This window comes from Sus scrofa, chromosome 4 (assembly GCF_054392235.1).
Source record: "Sus scrofa isolate SSC_HxYL_T2T_F1_AM1 chromosome 4, Sscrofa_HxYL_maternal_Yorkshire_Landrace_v2.0, whole genome shotgun sequence".
Taxonomy (NCBI): domain Eukaryota; kingdom Metazoa; phylum Chordata; class Mammalia; order Artiodactyla; family Suidae; genus Sus; species Sus scrofa.
The window spans coordinates 112,426,999-112,441,854 of NC_139386.1; the positions used below are offsets into that span (position 1 = coordinate 112,426,999).

Below are 14,856 nucleotides of genomic sequence, written 5' to 3' on the forward strand. Positions count from 1 at the left end.
GGAGGAAGCCAGAATGATCCATGTGGTAATAAATTAAAGTTGGAGATATTAGTGTAAGCTCATGCTTAGCTTGATAGAGATACAAATGGTTACAAATAGAAATATTTATAGGTATGTGTCTCTATATAGATTAATTTGTATACATGAATTTCCTTGGTTGATCAACTGCTTAGAAGCAATAACACCCCGATAGCAACAAGCACACCTAACACCCAGATCTTGGTTTCTAATACCATTCTCTAACAGAAGGAACCGGGGCTCCTTGGGAAAGTGGCCAATTTCTAGGACTTGGGTAGGAAATATACAAGATAAGCCTGGAGCATTTTGCAGTGCCAGAAAGAAAAAAGTTGCTCAAAAAAAAAAATTATGGGGGCATGTCAAAAGGACACAAAAGCCAACTGAAAAGCTCCCAATGGCCAAAAGGAGATCAGTTTGAGCAATAAAGTAAGGTAGAATTGGATTATAACATAAAGTATAAAATAATATCTTTACATCCATATGAAATTAATTAATTATAAAAAAACAAACAGGGAGACAAATCTCCTGTGCAAAAGAATTCCAAATTATTCATGCAGATAGCCAACCTTAAGGAGATGGAGCATAACTCCCTGCTCCTTAAGCATGGGCTTCAAGTACTTCCACAGGGTATAGTACAGAAAGGGGGAAATAGAGTCACTTTACAGTAGAGAAACCTGAGAAACCCTGCCTCAGCCAGGAAATCAAGATTAACATCAATAGTGATAAGTGAGGTTGAAAGTGATACAATGGAAATGATCCTTGACGTAATACAATGGAAATGGCCCTTTACCTACGTGGCCTTCCTCCCCAAAACACACAATGTAGTCTCATTACAAGAAAAACATCAGACAAACTACAATTGAGGGATGTTCTACATAATACCTGACCACTACTCCTCAAAACTCTCAATGAGGGTCATTCAAAAAAAAAAAAAAAAGAAAGTCAAGAAAAGGAAAGTTTAAGGAAACATGGTGACTAAATGTAATGGAAAATCCTGGAAGGGATCCTAGAGCAGAAAAGGGAAACAGAAAAAGGTAAAAACTAAAGAAGTTTGAACAGAGTGTGAATGTGAATAAGGTATCAATATGGGTTCATTAAGTGTGATAAATATACCGTATTAATACAAGATGGTAATAACAGGGGAATGCGGATGGAGGATATGTGGAAACTCTTTGCCCAGGACCGATGAGCAACTAGCACTCTTGGATCCCAGATTGTAAACTCTAAATACCCCTTCCCAATAAAAGGAATCAGGACTTTTTAGAGAAATGATTAATTACAGTTTGGGGTAGATGAGCCCGGGGCATCCTGTTCTACCTGAAAGCAAGGCAATTATGGAGACCAGTGGGTCATGTCAAACAAAACAAAATAAAACACCTAGCAATACAGGACGCAACTTGAAGTGGCTCCCACTGGCCAAAGATGAGACAGTTTGGACATGAAAAAGAGTAACAACTACAATGGATTAAAACACATCAGATATGTAAAAATCTATAAGCCCATAATTTCCCTTCCCCCTAACCTCCAGCCAAGAAAGAAAAGTTTATTGGTCACCTTTGGGGAATAGTAAGGTATCAATTATTCTGATAAATATAAAAACAATACATAAAGGGAAAGAATAAAACTTTAATCTTGCCTCTTCGGTATAGATTGTATTTCTTGATAACCAAATAGTTTGTGAAGTTAATTCCTTCTATACAGAAGAATCACGGCAAATAAAGGCAGGAGGAAAGATAGAATTACAAAAAACAAAATCACCATTTTATAACTGCTAATGAAATAGTAGAACCAGGCAATGATCAAGTTGGTTGCTAAAACTATTAAATGAGGTGTGGACACAGAACTTTAAAACAGATGGATCAGACTGCACGTATGTAAACCCACTGATCAATCTTAACTAAAATTCTAATAGCTAGCTATAATGTTTTTCACCACCGGAATAGTCCTCCCCCAAATACTGAACTTAATCAGTCTTCTCTCTGTCAGCTTATAAAAAATAAGAGAGATGGGGGAACATCTCAAAAACTGTACCGTGAGGATACACTCTGCCATACCTGGGGGAGATCCTACAGAACAAATGATACAGATTCCTCAATAAATAAATAGCATTAAAATATGGAGTTCCCATCATGGCTCAGCAGTTAACAAACCTGACTAGTATCCATGAGGACGTGGATTGATCCCTGGCCTCACTTCATGGGTTAAGGATCTGGATTGCCATGAGCTGTGGTGTAGGTGGCAGACGAGGCTCAGATCCCACATTGCTGTGGCTGAGGAGTAGGCCGGCAGTTACAGCTCTGATTCAACCTCTAGCCTGGAACTTCCATATGCCCTGAGTGGGGCCCAAAAAAGACAAATAAATTAAATAAAATAATGGGGAAGGATGGTTACAAATTAAAAGAGACATACTGGAGTTCCCACTGTGGTGCAGTGGGTTAAGGATCTGGCATTGCTACAGCTGTGGCAAAGGTCACATCTGCAGCCAGAATTTGAACCCCAGCCTGGGAACTTCCATGTGCCACGGGCATAGTTGAAAATAAAATAAAAGAGACATACCAACCAAACACATTGTGGCCCTTTTTGGATCGTGATTTCAATTAACCAAATGCAAAAAAAAAAAAAAGAAAAAAAAAAAGATATTTTTGAGACCACTATGGAAAACTAACTGAACTTACCCTGGAAATTTGATAATATTAAATTATAGTTAATGTTATTGAGTGTGATGATAGAACTGTGGTTATGTTTTTAAAAACTGAAAGTCTTTATCTGTTAAAGGAACATACTGGTGAACAGATAAGATGTCTAGATTCACTTCAAAATATTTCAGACCCACCTCCTCCAAAAAAGTGGATAGAACTGAACTAAGAAAAACAGAATGTTGATAGTTATGGAAGCTGAGTGGTAGGTGGGTCCATGGAGTCCATTCTACTGTTCTCTCTAATGCTGTGTATGTTTAACATGTTCAGGATAAACAGTTTGAAAAGTCCTTTTATTTTTATTTATTTATTTAGTCTTTTTAGGGCCACACTTGCTGCATATGGAAGTTCCCAGGCTAGGGGTCGAATCAGAGCTGCAGCTGCCTGCTTACGCCACAGCCACAGCAATGTGGGATCTGAGCCACGTCTGTGACCTACACCACAGCTCATGGCAACACCGGACCCTTAACCCACTGAGGGAGGCCAAGTATCGAACCTGTGTCCTCATGGATGCTAGTCAGATTCGTTTCTGCTGAGCCATGACGGGAACTCCTGAAAAGTCTTTTTAAATTAAAAAAAAAAAAATGTGCAGGTTTGGAGGCATCAAGGAGATTTTGATTCTAGATGGGGGTGGGGGTGGGGATCTTTTAAACAAGAAGCTCAGGTGATTCTGACCCAGAGAGTCCAGGACCAGATTGATCGAATCTGCTCTAGGGAGCCCACAAACCCTCACTAGGTATTTACTGATTTTTTATTTTGATCAGGAATTGAAGCTGGAAAATGCTCTCCATATGGAACAAATATGGGAAAGAGCAAATGTGGTAAGAACTTGTAAACAGAAGTTATCTCCTGGGCCTGACCAGATGCCCACTTCCTAGGGTTTCACAACGGTCATCATTTCTGTTGGATCCCATTTTATATCAGAGTATTCTGGATTCTCCAAACTCATTAATTGCAGGATCAGTTGGATTCCAAAGACTTCCTAAGTGGGTGCCAATTCTGCACTTCTCTTTCCTCCAGCTGCTGGGCTGTGCATGGGTGCAGCTTCTTCCATCTGGTTAGTAGCAGAGTCTGGTTGTCGCCCTTTCTCTCCTCCCCAGATGCCAAAAAAAACATGTTTTCTTTTTTTGCATTTTAGGACCACATCAGCGGCACATGGAGGTTCCCAGGCTAGGGGTCCAATTGGATCTATAGCTGCTGGCTTATGCCACAGCCACGGCAACATCATATCCGAGACATGTCTGCAACCTACACCACAGCTCATGGCAACGCCAGATCCTTAACCCACTGAGCGAGGCCAGGGATTGAACCTGCAACCTCAGGTTTCCTAGTTGGATTCGTTTCCACTGGGCCACACTGGGAACTCCAAAAAAGCATGTTTTCTGAGGCTTGTGACCCTTCCAACCTCTCGGTTTGCTTAGATGCATATTTTAGCTCACTTACCAACAGCAATAAAGGAGGAAGTTGCCAGAGCCTGCACTTCTGTGGAGCGGTCCCCCAAGATCTCTCAGAAAGTAGATCTGTTTCGGTAAACCAGAAGCCAGAATCCTCCTGAGGCACCTGAGCTACTGAGTAATTGGGCTGCAGCTGCTTTTCCTCCTCCCGCACTCATTCCTGGTTCGGCCTGCGGATAACAGGGATTTACCAGTTAATTGGCTGTTTCCATGATTGTCATTCACTTAGACCCTCTACCCTTGTCTTTGTTACTACAAAACGCTTCTTTTAAAATTGCTTGCTTTCCTATGGATCCCGAAGAAAATTGAGCCACCCTGAAGTCTTTCAGATTTGTTCGAGAGAGGCAGATCTCTCGGGGTGGGGGGAGGGGGTGTTGCTGTGAACAGGGAGTGGAGCGGAGCTGGGACTGGCGTCCCGGGTTATTTATTATATAAAGGAGCTGGACCAGTTTCAGGTCTCAGAACCAGTTGGGCAGGTTGAGTTGCTTTTTATTTCTCACCACTCAGTTGAACAGAGGAAACTTTCATCAGGTGAATAGTTTACCCGAATCATTGGGAAAGGTTAGCAGGTGGGGCTTAGTGTCCAGGGCCCTTCATCCTTTAGGCTAGGGGCTGGACCCCCCACAACTGAGACAAGGCAGCAGAACTGAGTGAGAGGTTTATCAGTTCAACTTTGGACTTGGGCCGCCACTGGTTTTTCAGCTGGCTTCTGACAGAAAAAAATAATGGGAAACCTTTGCCAAAATCAATCCACGGTGTGTGTTTATGTCTCCGCCTGCCGCAGGTTATGTCACGGTGTTGGATTTTGGTGGTCACCCTATCTCCTCTCTGCTTAGTGCCAAGCAGCTGCCCAACTTTCTGCCAAACCGGCCCAGGACCTCCCTGCCTTATCTCTTCGGTGGAAAGTTCCACAGTAATTCTGAGTGTGCCTTTTTGGAGTGCTTGGTGGTTTTGGGGTTTTTTTATGGGAGTTTTGCCATTCAGGAATTCTAATTGGTTCCTAGGAGATGAGATGATTCTTTTGGCTTTCACAGCCTCTAGATTTCTGCAAGCCATTCTCCGTTTACCAAATGAACACACCAGCTCAGGAGCCAAGGAGAAATCTGTTCCAGGCCCTCTCTACGTAAAGAAGAAAAGACCACTATAGGCTGTAAATGGAAAAGAAAGTCTGGGGGTTGAATTGCAATAAGAGCTTTTTTTAACTCAGGGTTCATCCCAGGGATAGGTGTGAGGTCAAGGGGATTAGAGCAAATAATACCTTGTAAATCTGTAGTATGTGCCTTGCAACTCAGTTGCCTTTTTTCCTCCTTCTACTACCCAGAGTGGGAAAAAGGAGTATTTAAAAACCCCAATGACAAAGTTCCCATTGTGGTTTAGTGGGTTAAGAACCTGACTAGTATCCAAGAGGATGTGGGTTTGATCCCTGGCCTCACTCAGGGGGTTAAGGATCCAGTGTGGCTGTGGCTGTGGCGGAGGCTGGCAGCTGCTGCTCTGATTCGACCCCTAGCCTGGTAAACCTCCATAGATCACAGTGTGGAAAATAAATAGATAAATAAATAACCCAATGCCCAGTCAGCTCCCCAGACCAATTAAATCTCTGTCTCTGGGGAAGGTTTTGTTTTTGTTTTGTTTTTGCTTTAACTCCTCAGGTGATTCCAACTGGTTATGGTCAAGAACCACCACTCCAGTGGAAAAATGGGCTGGGAATAAAATGATCAACTATCAAACCCTGCCTTTGCCATTAATGAGTTTGTTGGCCTATAAAATTATAGGTGACTCTGTTCTAAGATCATCTGAGCTCTAAAATTCTATGATTCTCTTTCCACCGGTCTCTCTCCTGGAAACAAGGAGCATACCAGGGCCAGCTGTTTTTCCACAACACCTGGAATGTTTCTAAAGCTGTCTACAATGTAAAAGGACCTCTCTAATTGGGTCAGTGTGTTGGTGATTCCAGATTGCCTTACCAGGCTTAAGTAAACAAGCAGTGTGGTTTACAAAGGAAAAATACAAGCTACATGGTGTTTCTGATACTTTGGGGCCTATGGGCCAGCTTAAAGTGAGTAGTGGAATTTTTCTTACTGCACTTTTAAGTCCTCTAGCTGTGCTACTTTGCAATTCCTCTGATATTCAGTTAATTCGAAATACACCCTTCTCAAGAATGCCTTCAAATAAAAATGGACCCTCCTCCCCCACCAGTGGAAATTTAAATACTTAAAAAACTAAGGAGAGCCTTATCCAAAATACGCATTTTTGTCTGGTCTGGACTTTAATTAGATATTACTGTAGTTGCCTAAATGAATAGAGAGAAGCCTTAACTCTTGAACTAAGGCACAATTAGTCAAGCATAGAAGAACTCTAAAGGGATACTAATTGCTTTTTAAAAGATAAATTGAATAGAACCGGAGGAGCAGAAAATTACCTTTGTTGAGAACCATCTTGGTTGTTTAAGAAAGGCAGGGCTTGTTGAAATCACAACAACGGAATGAGCATGGTTGAGAGGAGGCCCTTACCACTTCTCGACCAAACCTGAATCCCAGAGGCAGCAACATGAAGCTCCAGTGCCGCCCAGTTAAGACATTAACGTCCTGTCTTTCTGGACTCTGCAACCTGCATGCCTGCAGGGAACCTGTGCCAGCGACTGTTCTGGCATCTGACAGTGAGGATTCCTAATGTGATTTGTAAATGTTATCTCAAAGGGTGTGTCGTGAAACTGCCTCCATCAAGGCAATTTAAATTCAGTTTAATTTTTAAAATGAACCTTCGGGGCAGAGGTGAGGTGGCGCTCCCCTCTGTGAACTCATTCCACAGCCCTCGAGGGTGCTTGACCTTGAGGATGAGTTCAGTGTGTGTAGAAACTTGCACTCATAGCTCTGTGAGTCAGACAACGTCAAATTCAATGCGCTGTCACACCCCCAGAAGCGCTGGGATCTGCTGACCTGGAGGCGAACCCAGAGATGCTCTCTCCGGGAGGAGGTGCTTAGAAAAACTGCCCTTTCTGTCCCCAGAAAATCGTACTGAGGCTGAGGACATGGGTGGCTTATTCAGTGCCACGTGCAAATGGTCCTTGGCTTTTCCCTCCCATAGCTGAGCACATAAAATGACATTTGGCTTTTTTTTTTTTTTTTTTTTTAGGGCTGCACCTGCGGCATATGGAGGTTCCCAGGCTAGGGATCCAATCAGAGCCATTGTTGCCAACCTACACCACAGCCACAGCAATGCCAGATCCAAGTCGCATCTGCGACCTACACCACAGCTCACAGCAACGCCGGATCCTCAACCTACTTAGTGAGGCCAGGATCGAACCCGCAACCCCATGGTTCCTAGTCGGATTCATTTCTGCTGCACCATGACAGGAACTCCATAAAATGACATTTGGAAATACTGATTTAATAAAATCCATTGGTGACCGCTGGCCATTCGTGAGCCCCACCTTCCTCCATGTCTCAGCAGCACTTGCAGAGCCCACAGGTCCTGCGTTAGCCATCACCCTCTCCTCCCACCTCAGCCTTCCTCTTTTTCAGGCTCCGTTGCTGGCCCTTGGCTCTGAGACTGGTCCTGGGCCCTCCTCTTCTCTGTGTCACTCTCCCCCTTGGGGACGGCATTGGAAGCCATAGCTTTAAGGACCTCCCTCCCTTGCTCTGAGCTGCCACGCACTATCTGCTCCACGTCTCCACTTGGGGTCCAATAGGCATCTGAATCCCTGATCCCTGCCCTCCCTAAGTTCTCCACTAAGTAAAGTGGGACCCCCTAGGGGCTCACACCAAAACCTCGCAGTCATCCTCAATTCTCCCCTTTGCTGCCTTCAGATCCGTCAGCGAGTGCGCCGGGCTTATCTCTAAAATATATTCCTAATCCTCCCCCCGATCGCATGTCCACCTGCACTGCCCTCTCTGGCCCAGATGACTCTAATAGCCTCCTGGCTGAGCTTCCTGCTTTCACTCTCGCTCCCTACAAGGCCTGCTCCACACAGCAGCCAGGGTGAACTTTGCAAAATGTAAATCAGATCATGTTAATCGCCTGATTAAAACCCTGCCATGTTATCCCAGGAATACAAGGATATCTAGTTCCGTAAAACACCATATTAACAGATTAAAGGGAAAAAAAAAACCCTACACGATCATCTCAGCTGATGCAGAGAAAGCATTCAATAAAATTCACATGAAAACTCTTGGCAAATGAGAAAGAGAACTTCCTTAATCTGATCAAAGCTACATCTACTAAAATACTGAAGCAAACATAATCATATTTAATGGTCAAACTCTAAAACCGCTTCCACTGGAGTCAGAAAGAAAATAAAGCGCTGGGGTTGTGGGTTGGAAGTCCTATAAAATTGGATTGTGATGATCATTGTACAACTATAAATGCAATAAATTCATTGAGTAATAAAAAATAAAACTGCAAAACAAAACAAAAAAAAAAAAGAAAGAAAATAAAGGTAACTTCTAGCAATGATTCCAGTTAACATTATCTTAAATGTCAGAGTCAAGGTGAAAATTCAATTCAACAAATACTTACCAAGGCCCTACTCTGTGCCCAGAGCAGGGCTAGGCTCTTAAGATTTGCCCATGAATAAAACGGACAAAATAATACTGGGCATACAATGCAGAGAAGGAAGGCAGAAAATAAACAATAGATATTGTTATGGGCTGAACTATGTCCCCCCCAGATCCACAGGTTGAAGCCCTAATTCCCTGTACTCTAGAATGTGACTATATTTGGCAAGGTCTTTAAAAAGGTGATCGTGTTAAAACTGGGGGATAGAGTGGGCCTCGTCCAATCTGACTGGTGTCCTCACCGGAAGAAGAAACTGGACCCACAAGAGACAAGAGGTGAGGGGCACAGAGGAAAGACTATGCGAGGGCAGAGAGAGAGACACTACATGCAAGCCAAGGACAGAGGCCTCCGGAGAAACCAAACCTGCCAACACCTTGGACTTCTGGCCTCCAGAACTACGAGAAAACAGACTTGCGTGGTATTTCGTGGCGGCCGTCCCTGCAAACTAATATGGATACAATAAATCAATCAATATACACTGTGTTGACACTATACGCTAAAATACTATGAAAAAAGAGCAGAGGTAAAAGAAGACAAGGGTGCTGAGAAGGAGGGTATGGCTTGCTTGTAATAGCACCTTGGGTGGTCAGAGCAGGCCAGGCTGAGAAGGAAAAAGATAAGATGTGTGAGAACAGGAAAGGAAGAGGGTGGAGGGTGGGGAATGAGTCAGACTTGGGTCCACAGAGAGCTTTATCTTATCAGGAAGGTTTTGTGTCTGGGGCTAGGAAGTGAGTTTCTTACATTATTATCTGTACCTTTTGGTTTGCCCAATATATTTCATCATAATGAAATATATATATTTGGCCTTTTTAGGGCCACACCTGTGGCATATGGAGGTTCCAGGCTAGGGGTCAAATCAGAACTGCAGCTGCCGGCCTAGGCCAGAGCCACAGCCACATGGGATCCAAGCCACGTCTTCCACCTACACCACAGCGCACAGCAACACTGAATTCTTAAGCCATTGAGGGAGGCCAGGGATCCAACCTGCATCCTCATGAATACTAGTTGGGTTTTTTGCTGTGAGCCACAACAGAAACTCCAATAGTTGCATGTTTTAGTATGTTTTTATATTTAACCTTCTATCTTTCCTAGCATGAATTTCTTTTTTCAAAAATTTTATTGAAGTAATTGATTTATAGGGTTTCAAGTATGCAGCACAGTGACTTAGTTGTACGTATATAGATATAGTCTTTGCAGATTCTTTTCCATTATGGGTTATCAGATGATAGCGGGTATAATTCCCTATGCTGTACAGTAGGACCTTGTTGTTTATTGTAATATATAATAGCATGTATCTGTTTATCCCCAAGTCCCAATTTTTTCCTCCCCAACTTTTTCACCTTTAGTAACCATAGGTTTGTTTTCTATGTCTGTGAGTCTACATCATAATTTTTTTTAAGATTGGATTAGAAGCGTTGGTAACTGGACACTGATTGGTTATTTTTACAAGAGTGCGGTGGGAGAGGCTAAGGAGGGTGGCAGTGAGGGTGATGAGGGTGGGCAGAGACCAGCAGTACGGGGCGGTGTGGTCAGGATGCTATGATTGATTGGACATGGGAGGTGAGAAAGGGAAATGACTTGTGCGCCACTGCACAGGTGACAGGAGAAAGATGGTACCATTACCAGGACACAGGACAAGGAACAGCTATGAAGGTAAGGAGCTGGCAATGGGACCCTCAGCTCAGTCTTGGTGGGACCCTGAGCTCAAGTTACTTTTGAGGTCCTAGTTGACGTTCGATGGCAAAAAAAAAAAGGAAAGAGATGAAAGTGTGTCGCACGTATAGTTCCAGGATGCTCACTCCACTCTTAAGGGTAGCCTCCTTTCTGGTTAGACACCAAGGGCAGGGCCCCAAGGTCAAGTTGAGATCATATCCCACCGCAGTTCCTCAGGGCTCAGGCACGGTGCACACACACCTGGATTCCATGCTCGGAAACTCTGGAAACCTGCCTCTCTCCCAGGCCCCCTGCCCGGCCATAGGGAAGGATCTTAGCAGCTGACAGCAACTTTTAAATACGTGCCAAATTTTAGAATAGATTTTAATGGACAGAATAGTTGCAAAGATAGGCCGGAGTTCCCTTCCTGATCCCCACACCCAGATTCCCCTATTATTAGCGTCTTACTTTAGTATCTTGGTCACAATTAATGAACCAATACTAATATACCATTATCAACTCATGTCCACACTTTATTCCCATTTCCTTAGTTTTTGACTGCCGTCCTTTCCCTGTTCCAGGATCCTATTCAGGATACCCCATTACACTGAGTCATCATGTCCCCTGAGTGTCCTCTTGACTGTGACAATTTCTCAGGTTTTCCCTACTTTGAATGACCTTGAAGATTTTGAAATGCGGGTCAGGAATTTTGTAGAATGTTCCTCAGTTCGCATGGGCCTAGTGTTTTCCTTCTCACCCCACTTTTTTAAGTAGCAGAGGCTGTCTCCTTTCCCCTCCCCCCAAAAAAGGAGCGAAGAGCTGCAGGTTAAAGTCTGAGGGGATGGTAGGAGAGCCTCAGGGTGTCTCTGTCGAACCCTGCAGGGCTCTGAGAAGCCCAGTCTAGAACAAGTCCTCATTTATAGACCAGGAAGTGGCTCTGCCCAGCCCCCACCCCCGTCACCCACTCACTGCAGTTGCAAACATCTCCCTCCCACGTGAATTTCCTGTCCCACAGGGACCTGCAGACAGACAATCTCTCCTATTGTTCTGCCTCCCCCCACCCCATACACACTTGACTCCATCACTGCTGAGCAAACATATTTATATTCAGAGGTTTCAGCTCAGCAAGATGGGTCAGTGGGTCAAGAACCACTTTGAGAAGATGGCCAGAAGAACACACATTGAAGGTCTTGTTCGGCCATTTCAAGGACCCACTAATCCTCTGAGAGTGAAACGTGAGGAATCCCAGAGACAAGGCGACATGAGAAATAGATGCACCTACTATGGATTCGATGCTTTATTGCCTCAAACTCACAGGCAGAAGTCCTGACCCTGCCCTGTGATGGCATTTGGAGGCGGGGCTTTGGGACGCAATCAGGTTGCGAGGGTGGAGCCCTCGTGAATAGGATTAGTGCCCTTGTGTAAGAGATCTCAGAGAGCGTGCCCGCCGGCCGTCTCGCTGCGGTGGGAGGGACAACTCGTGGGCAGTCTGCTACCTGGAAGAAAAGCCCAGGGCCCTCTGCAGAACCTGGCACCCTGATCCAGCCTCCAGAACTGTGAGAAATAAGTTTCTGTTGTTTATAAGCCACCTCCTCTATGGTGCTGAGTCACAACAGCCAGAAGAGATTAAGACAACATTCTAAGCGAAATGAGAGGTGACCTTTAGATGAGCGGGCGCACCCAGAATACTCAGGTTTGTCAAAGCCCGGGCTCCAGGGTCCAGCAGATGAGGCCAGTGCTCTCATTAGTGCTGCCACCTCGCTGGGCCCTCTGGGCTCCCTTTCGCACTCTGTGACATGGGGACAGTACCCAACTCAGAGGCCATGGGGAAGACTGAGTGAGACCAAGCCCGGCAGGGTCTGGCCAACCTCAGCCAATGTTCCTGTCATTATTGCTGTCAGTGCTGGTGGGCAGGGACAACACAGCCTGCTCCTTTGCCCTGTGCTGGTCTCACCCACCTGCAGACCCCAGGTGGAACCACACCCAGATCTAACCTGTTTCTAGGATCTGTACCATTTGAGGCAGTGACCAAAGGGGAACATTTCTCAGCTGAGGCCCAGGAAGCAGCTTAAAACTCAAAATATCCCTTGAAGACCAGGGGCAGCTGGGGCTTCATGTGGATTTTGCCCGGGCTGGAGCGGGGAACACTCTGGGAAGGTCTCAGCCTGTCCTGCTAAGCAATGCTTTTCAGACTGTACTGGATAAAGAAGTCAATTGAGTGGGTCAAGACTGGTCCCCCCTTACACCCCTCAAAAAAAAAAGGAAAAAGGAAGAAATGGGCTAGACTAGAATAGAAAATATCAGAGGGCATCATTTGTAGCAAGTCTAATATTGTTTCAGGAAATTTATTTCGCATATGTGCGCATGCATGTGCACGTGTGTGAGTGTGTCTGTGTGTCTGTGTGTGTGTGTGTGTCTGTGTGTGTGCACCTGCTGGGCCATACTGTGAACATGTCTCTCTAGTGTCAGAAATTAAAAACTTTGTGAGCCACTTCTCCGCGGCGTGTGAGAGAATGAGGGGTTGTTTTTGGTGAAGGGGATATCAAGCCCACCCCAAGGAATAAGAGAGAAGGGAGACTGTTTAGGACCTAGAGAGTCAAGACTAGGGGTGGGGCCTGGGAGTGGAAGGTGCTGGAATCTGTCACTCCACCACAGGCCCCACCCAGCCACAGGTTATTGTTTGATCCTTTTCCGGCTCCTTTTAGGGATTAGCAGGGTTTAAAAAACACACCAAGCTCTTCAACAAGGAGTCTGTGTGCAGGGGCGGGTGGAGCTGGGAGACCGGGTCTGGTAGCTGGTGCTGTGGGGGCCCAAAGCCTAAGGGACAGAGTGAGGGGCAGCAGCCTTAACAGGACAATTGCTGCTGGAGAGCTTGGCCTGAGAGGAGGCGTCTGACCAGCCTGCGCCTCCCCTTCTGTGGCTTCTCCTGCCTTCGGGGGAGAGTAGAGACTGAACCTTTCATCCTGGCCCTCAGTTTCTCTCCCTACACACACTCTGGAGTCTAGACATCCTGGGTTTCCTCCCAGGCCATCACGCTGCCCTGTCGTCTGGCCTCCCACGTGGCCCACAGTCTTTCTTCTCTTTGGAACATCGTCCTGGCCTTGCCCCTCAGGCCTCATCTTAGAAGTCACCTCCTACCGGCCAACACCAGGCAGGTGACTCTCTGGTGTGGCTCCCAGGGTACAGCTGCCCGCCACCCCTCCAAGATGGGGCTCTGAGGCAGCACCCAGGTCCAAGCTCGGGGACACCCAGCCAGGCCTGACTTGTTTTTGATTAAATGAATAAGTCAAGAAACAAAAGCTGAGCTCTAGCCTGGGGTCAAACCCTGTTGGCTCTGGTAGGCTCTGGAGCAGAAATTTCCAGAAATCTGAGCCATGAGGGGTGGGGGAGAGCAGGAAATGCTAGTCCAAGGGCAGGGGTGAGTCAGAGAGGCCAAGAGACCACACCAGGTCAGAGGGTGGCGCTGCGCGGCCAGGTGAGGAGGGTGGGACGATGATGCAGAGCAGGCTGTGGCTGCTTCTACGCCTTTGATGGCCCTGGCTGTGGAGGTCCAGCTCCTGCCCCTGGGGACACCTAGAAGGAACTTTAGGACCTCTGTCTCTAGGTTCAAAGGTGGGAAAGTACAAAGTGTGTTTGGGGTGTGGGAAAGAGAGCAGAGTGGCCGGAGCAGTGAGAAAACAGAGAAGAAAGAAGCAGAGTGGGGGGTGAGGCGGGGGGCATGGAAGGTCTTAGCCGAGGCCACGGGAGATCACCACACAGGGAGCAGAAGGTGCTGGAACCTGTCACTCCACCACAGCCCCCACCTACCCCACAGGCTATTGTTCGATCTTTTTCCGGCTCCTTTTAGGGATTAGCAGTTTTTTTTTAAAAAAAAACACACCAACCTCTATAACCCTCTATAAGGGCTGCAATCACCACGCTCTATAATCACAACTTTTTGCAAAATTGCATTCAAATTTGGGCATGTTTTTCAAGGAAAAAGACCATAGCTTTCATCAGCTCCTCAGAAATGTTGTGACCACAAACAGTAAACAAACCCTGTGTTTGATGCTTTTGAGCAGGTTTCAGGACCATTGCTCTGGCAACGGTGTGCACGGCAAGCATGGAGTTTCCCTAGGTTCCCTGGTGGTAAAACATGTTTCATGGCAAGATGTGCGTAAATATTTGAGAACTGACATTTGGTGCTTAATAAGATTGCCTGTCTCTCCACATCAGAGCTGGAATTCTTATTCTTTAATAGATGTAGCTCCCAACGTGATCTACATGTTCTCTGGGACGTTGGCAGAGATTCTTTCCTTTGCTCCTTACCCCACACACGGCTGCCCTTGACGCTGCCTGGGCCTCCCAGCCGCAGGCCCGGCTGCTTATCCCACTCCAGCTGGCCTGATGCTGGAGCATTTGCTTCTTCGTTGGACAAATCTATTTCTGAGTGCTGACTGTGTGTGTGCTAAGCACGGCACTCAGTAGTAAGACTTGCTCCT

The 14,856-nt window shown here is 45.9% G+C and overlaps 1 long non-coding RNA gene across 3 annotated transcripts in view; it reads right to left on the reverse strand.

Moving 5' to 3' along the window:
- Positions 1 to 14,856, reverse strand: part of LOC110260343 (uncharacterized) — a 190,420-nt gene that overhangs the window by 90,013 nt on the left and 85,551 nt on the right. For 2 of the 3 annotated variants that reach the window (XR_014844546.1, XR_014844547.1), the window contains exon 3: positions 4,158 to 4,338. This is a non-coding gene — a long non-coding RNA (uncharacterized LOC110260343). Of the gene's footprint in view, positions 1 to 4,157; positions 4,339 to 6,587; positions 6,786 to 14,856 lie in introns of those variants that run through there. The other variant, XR_014844548.1, reaches the window with a different exon arrangement.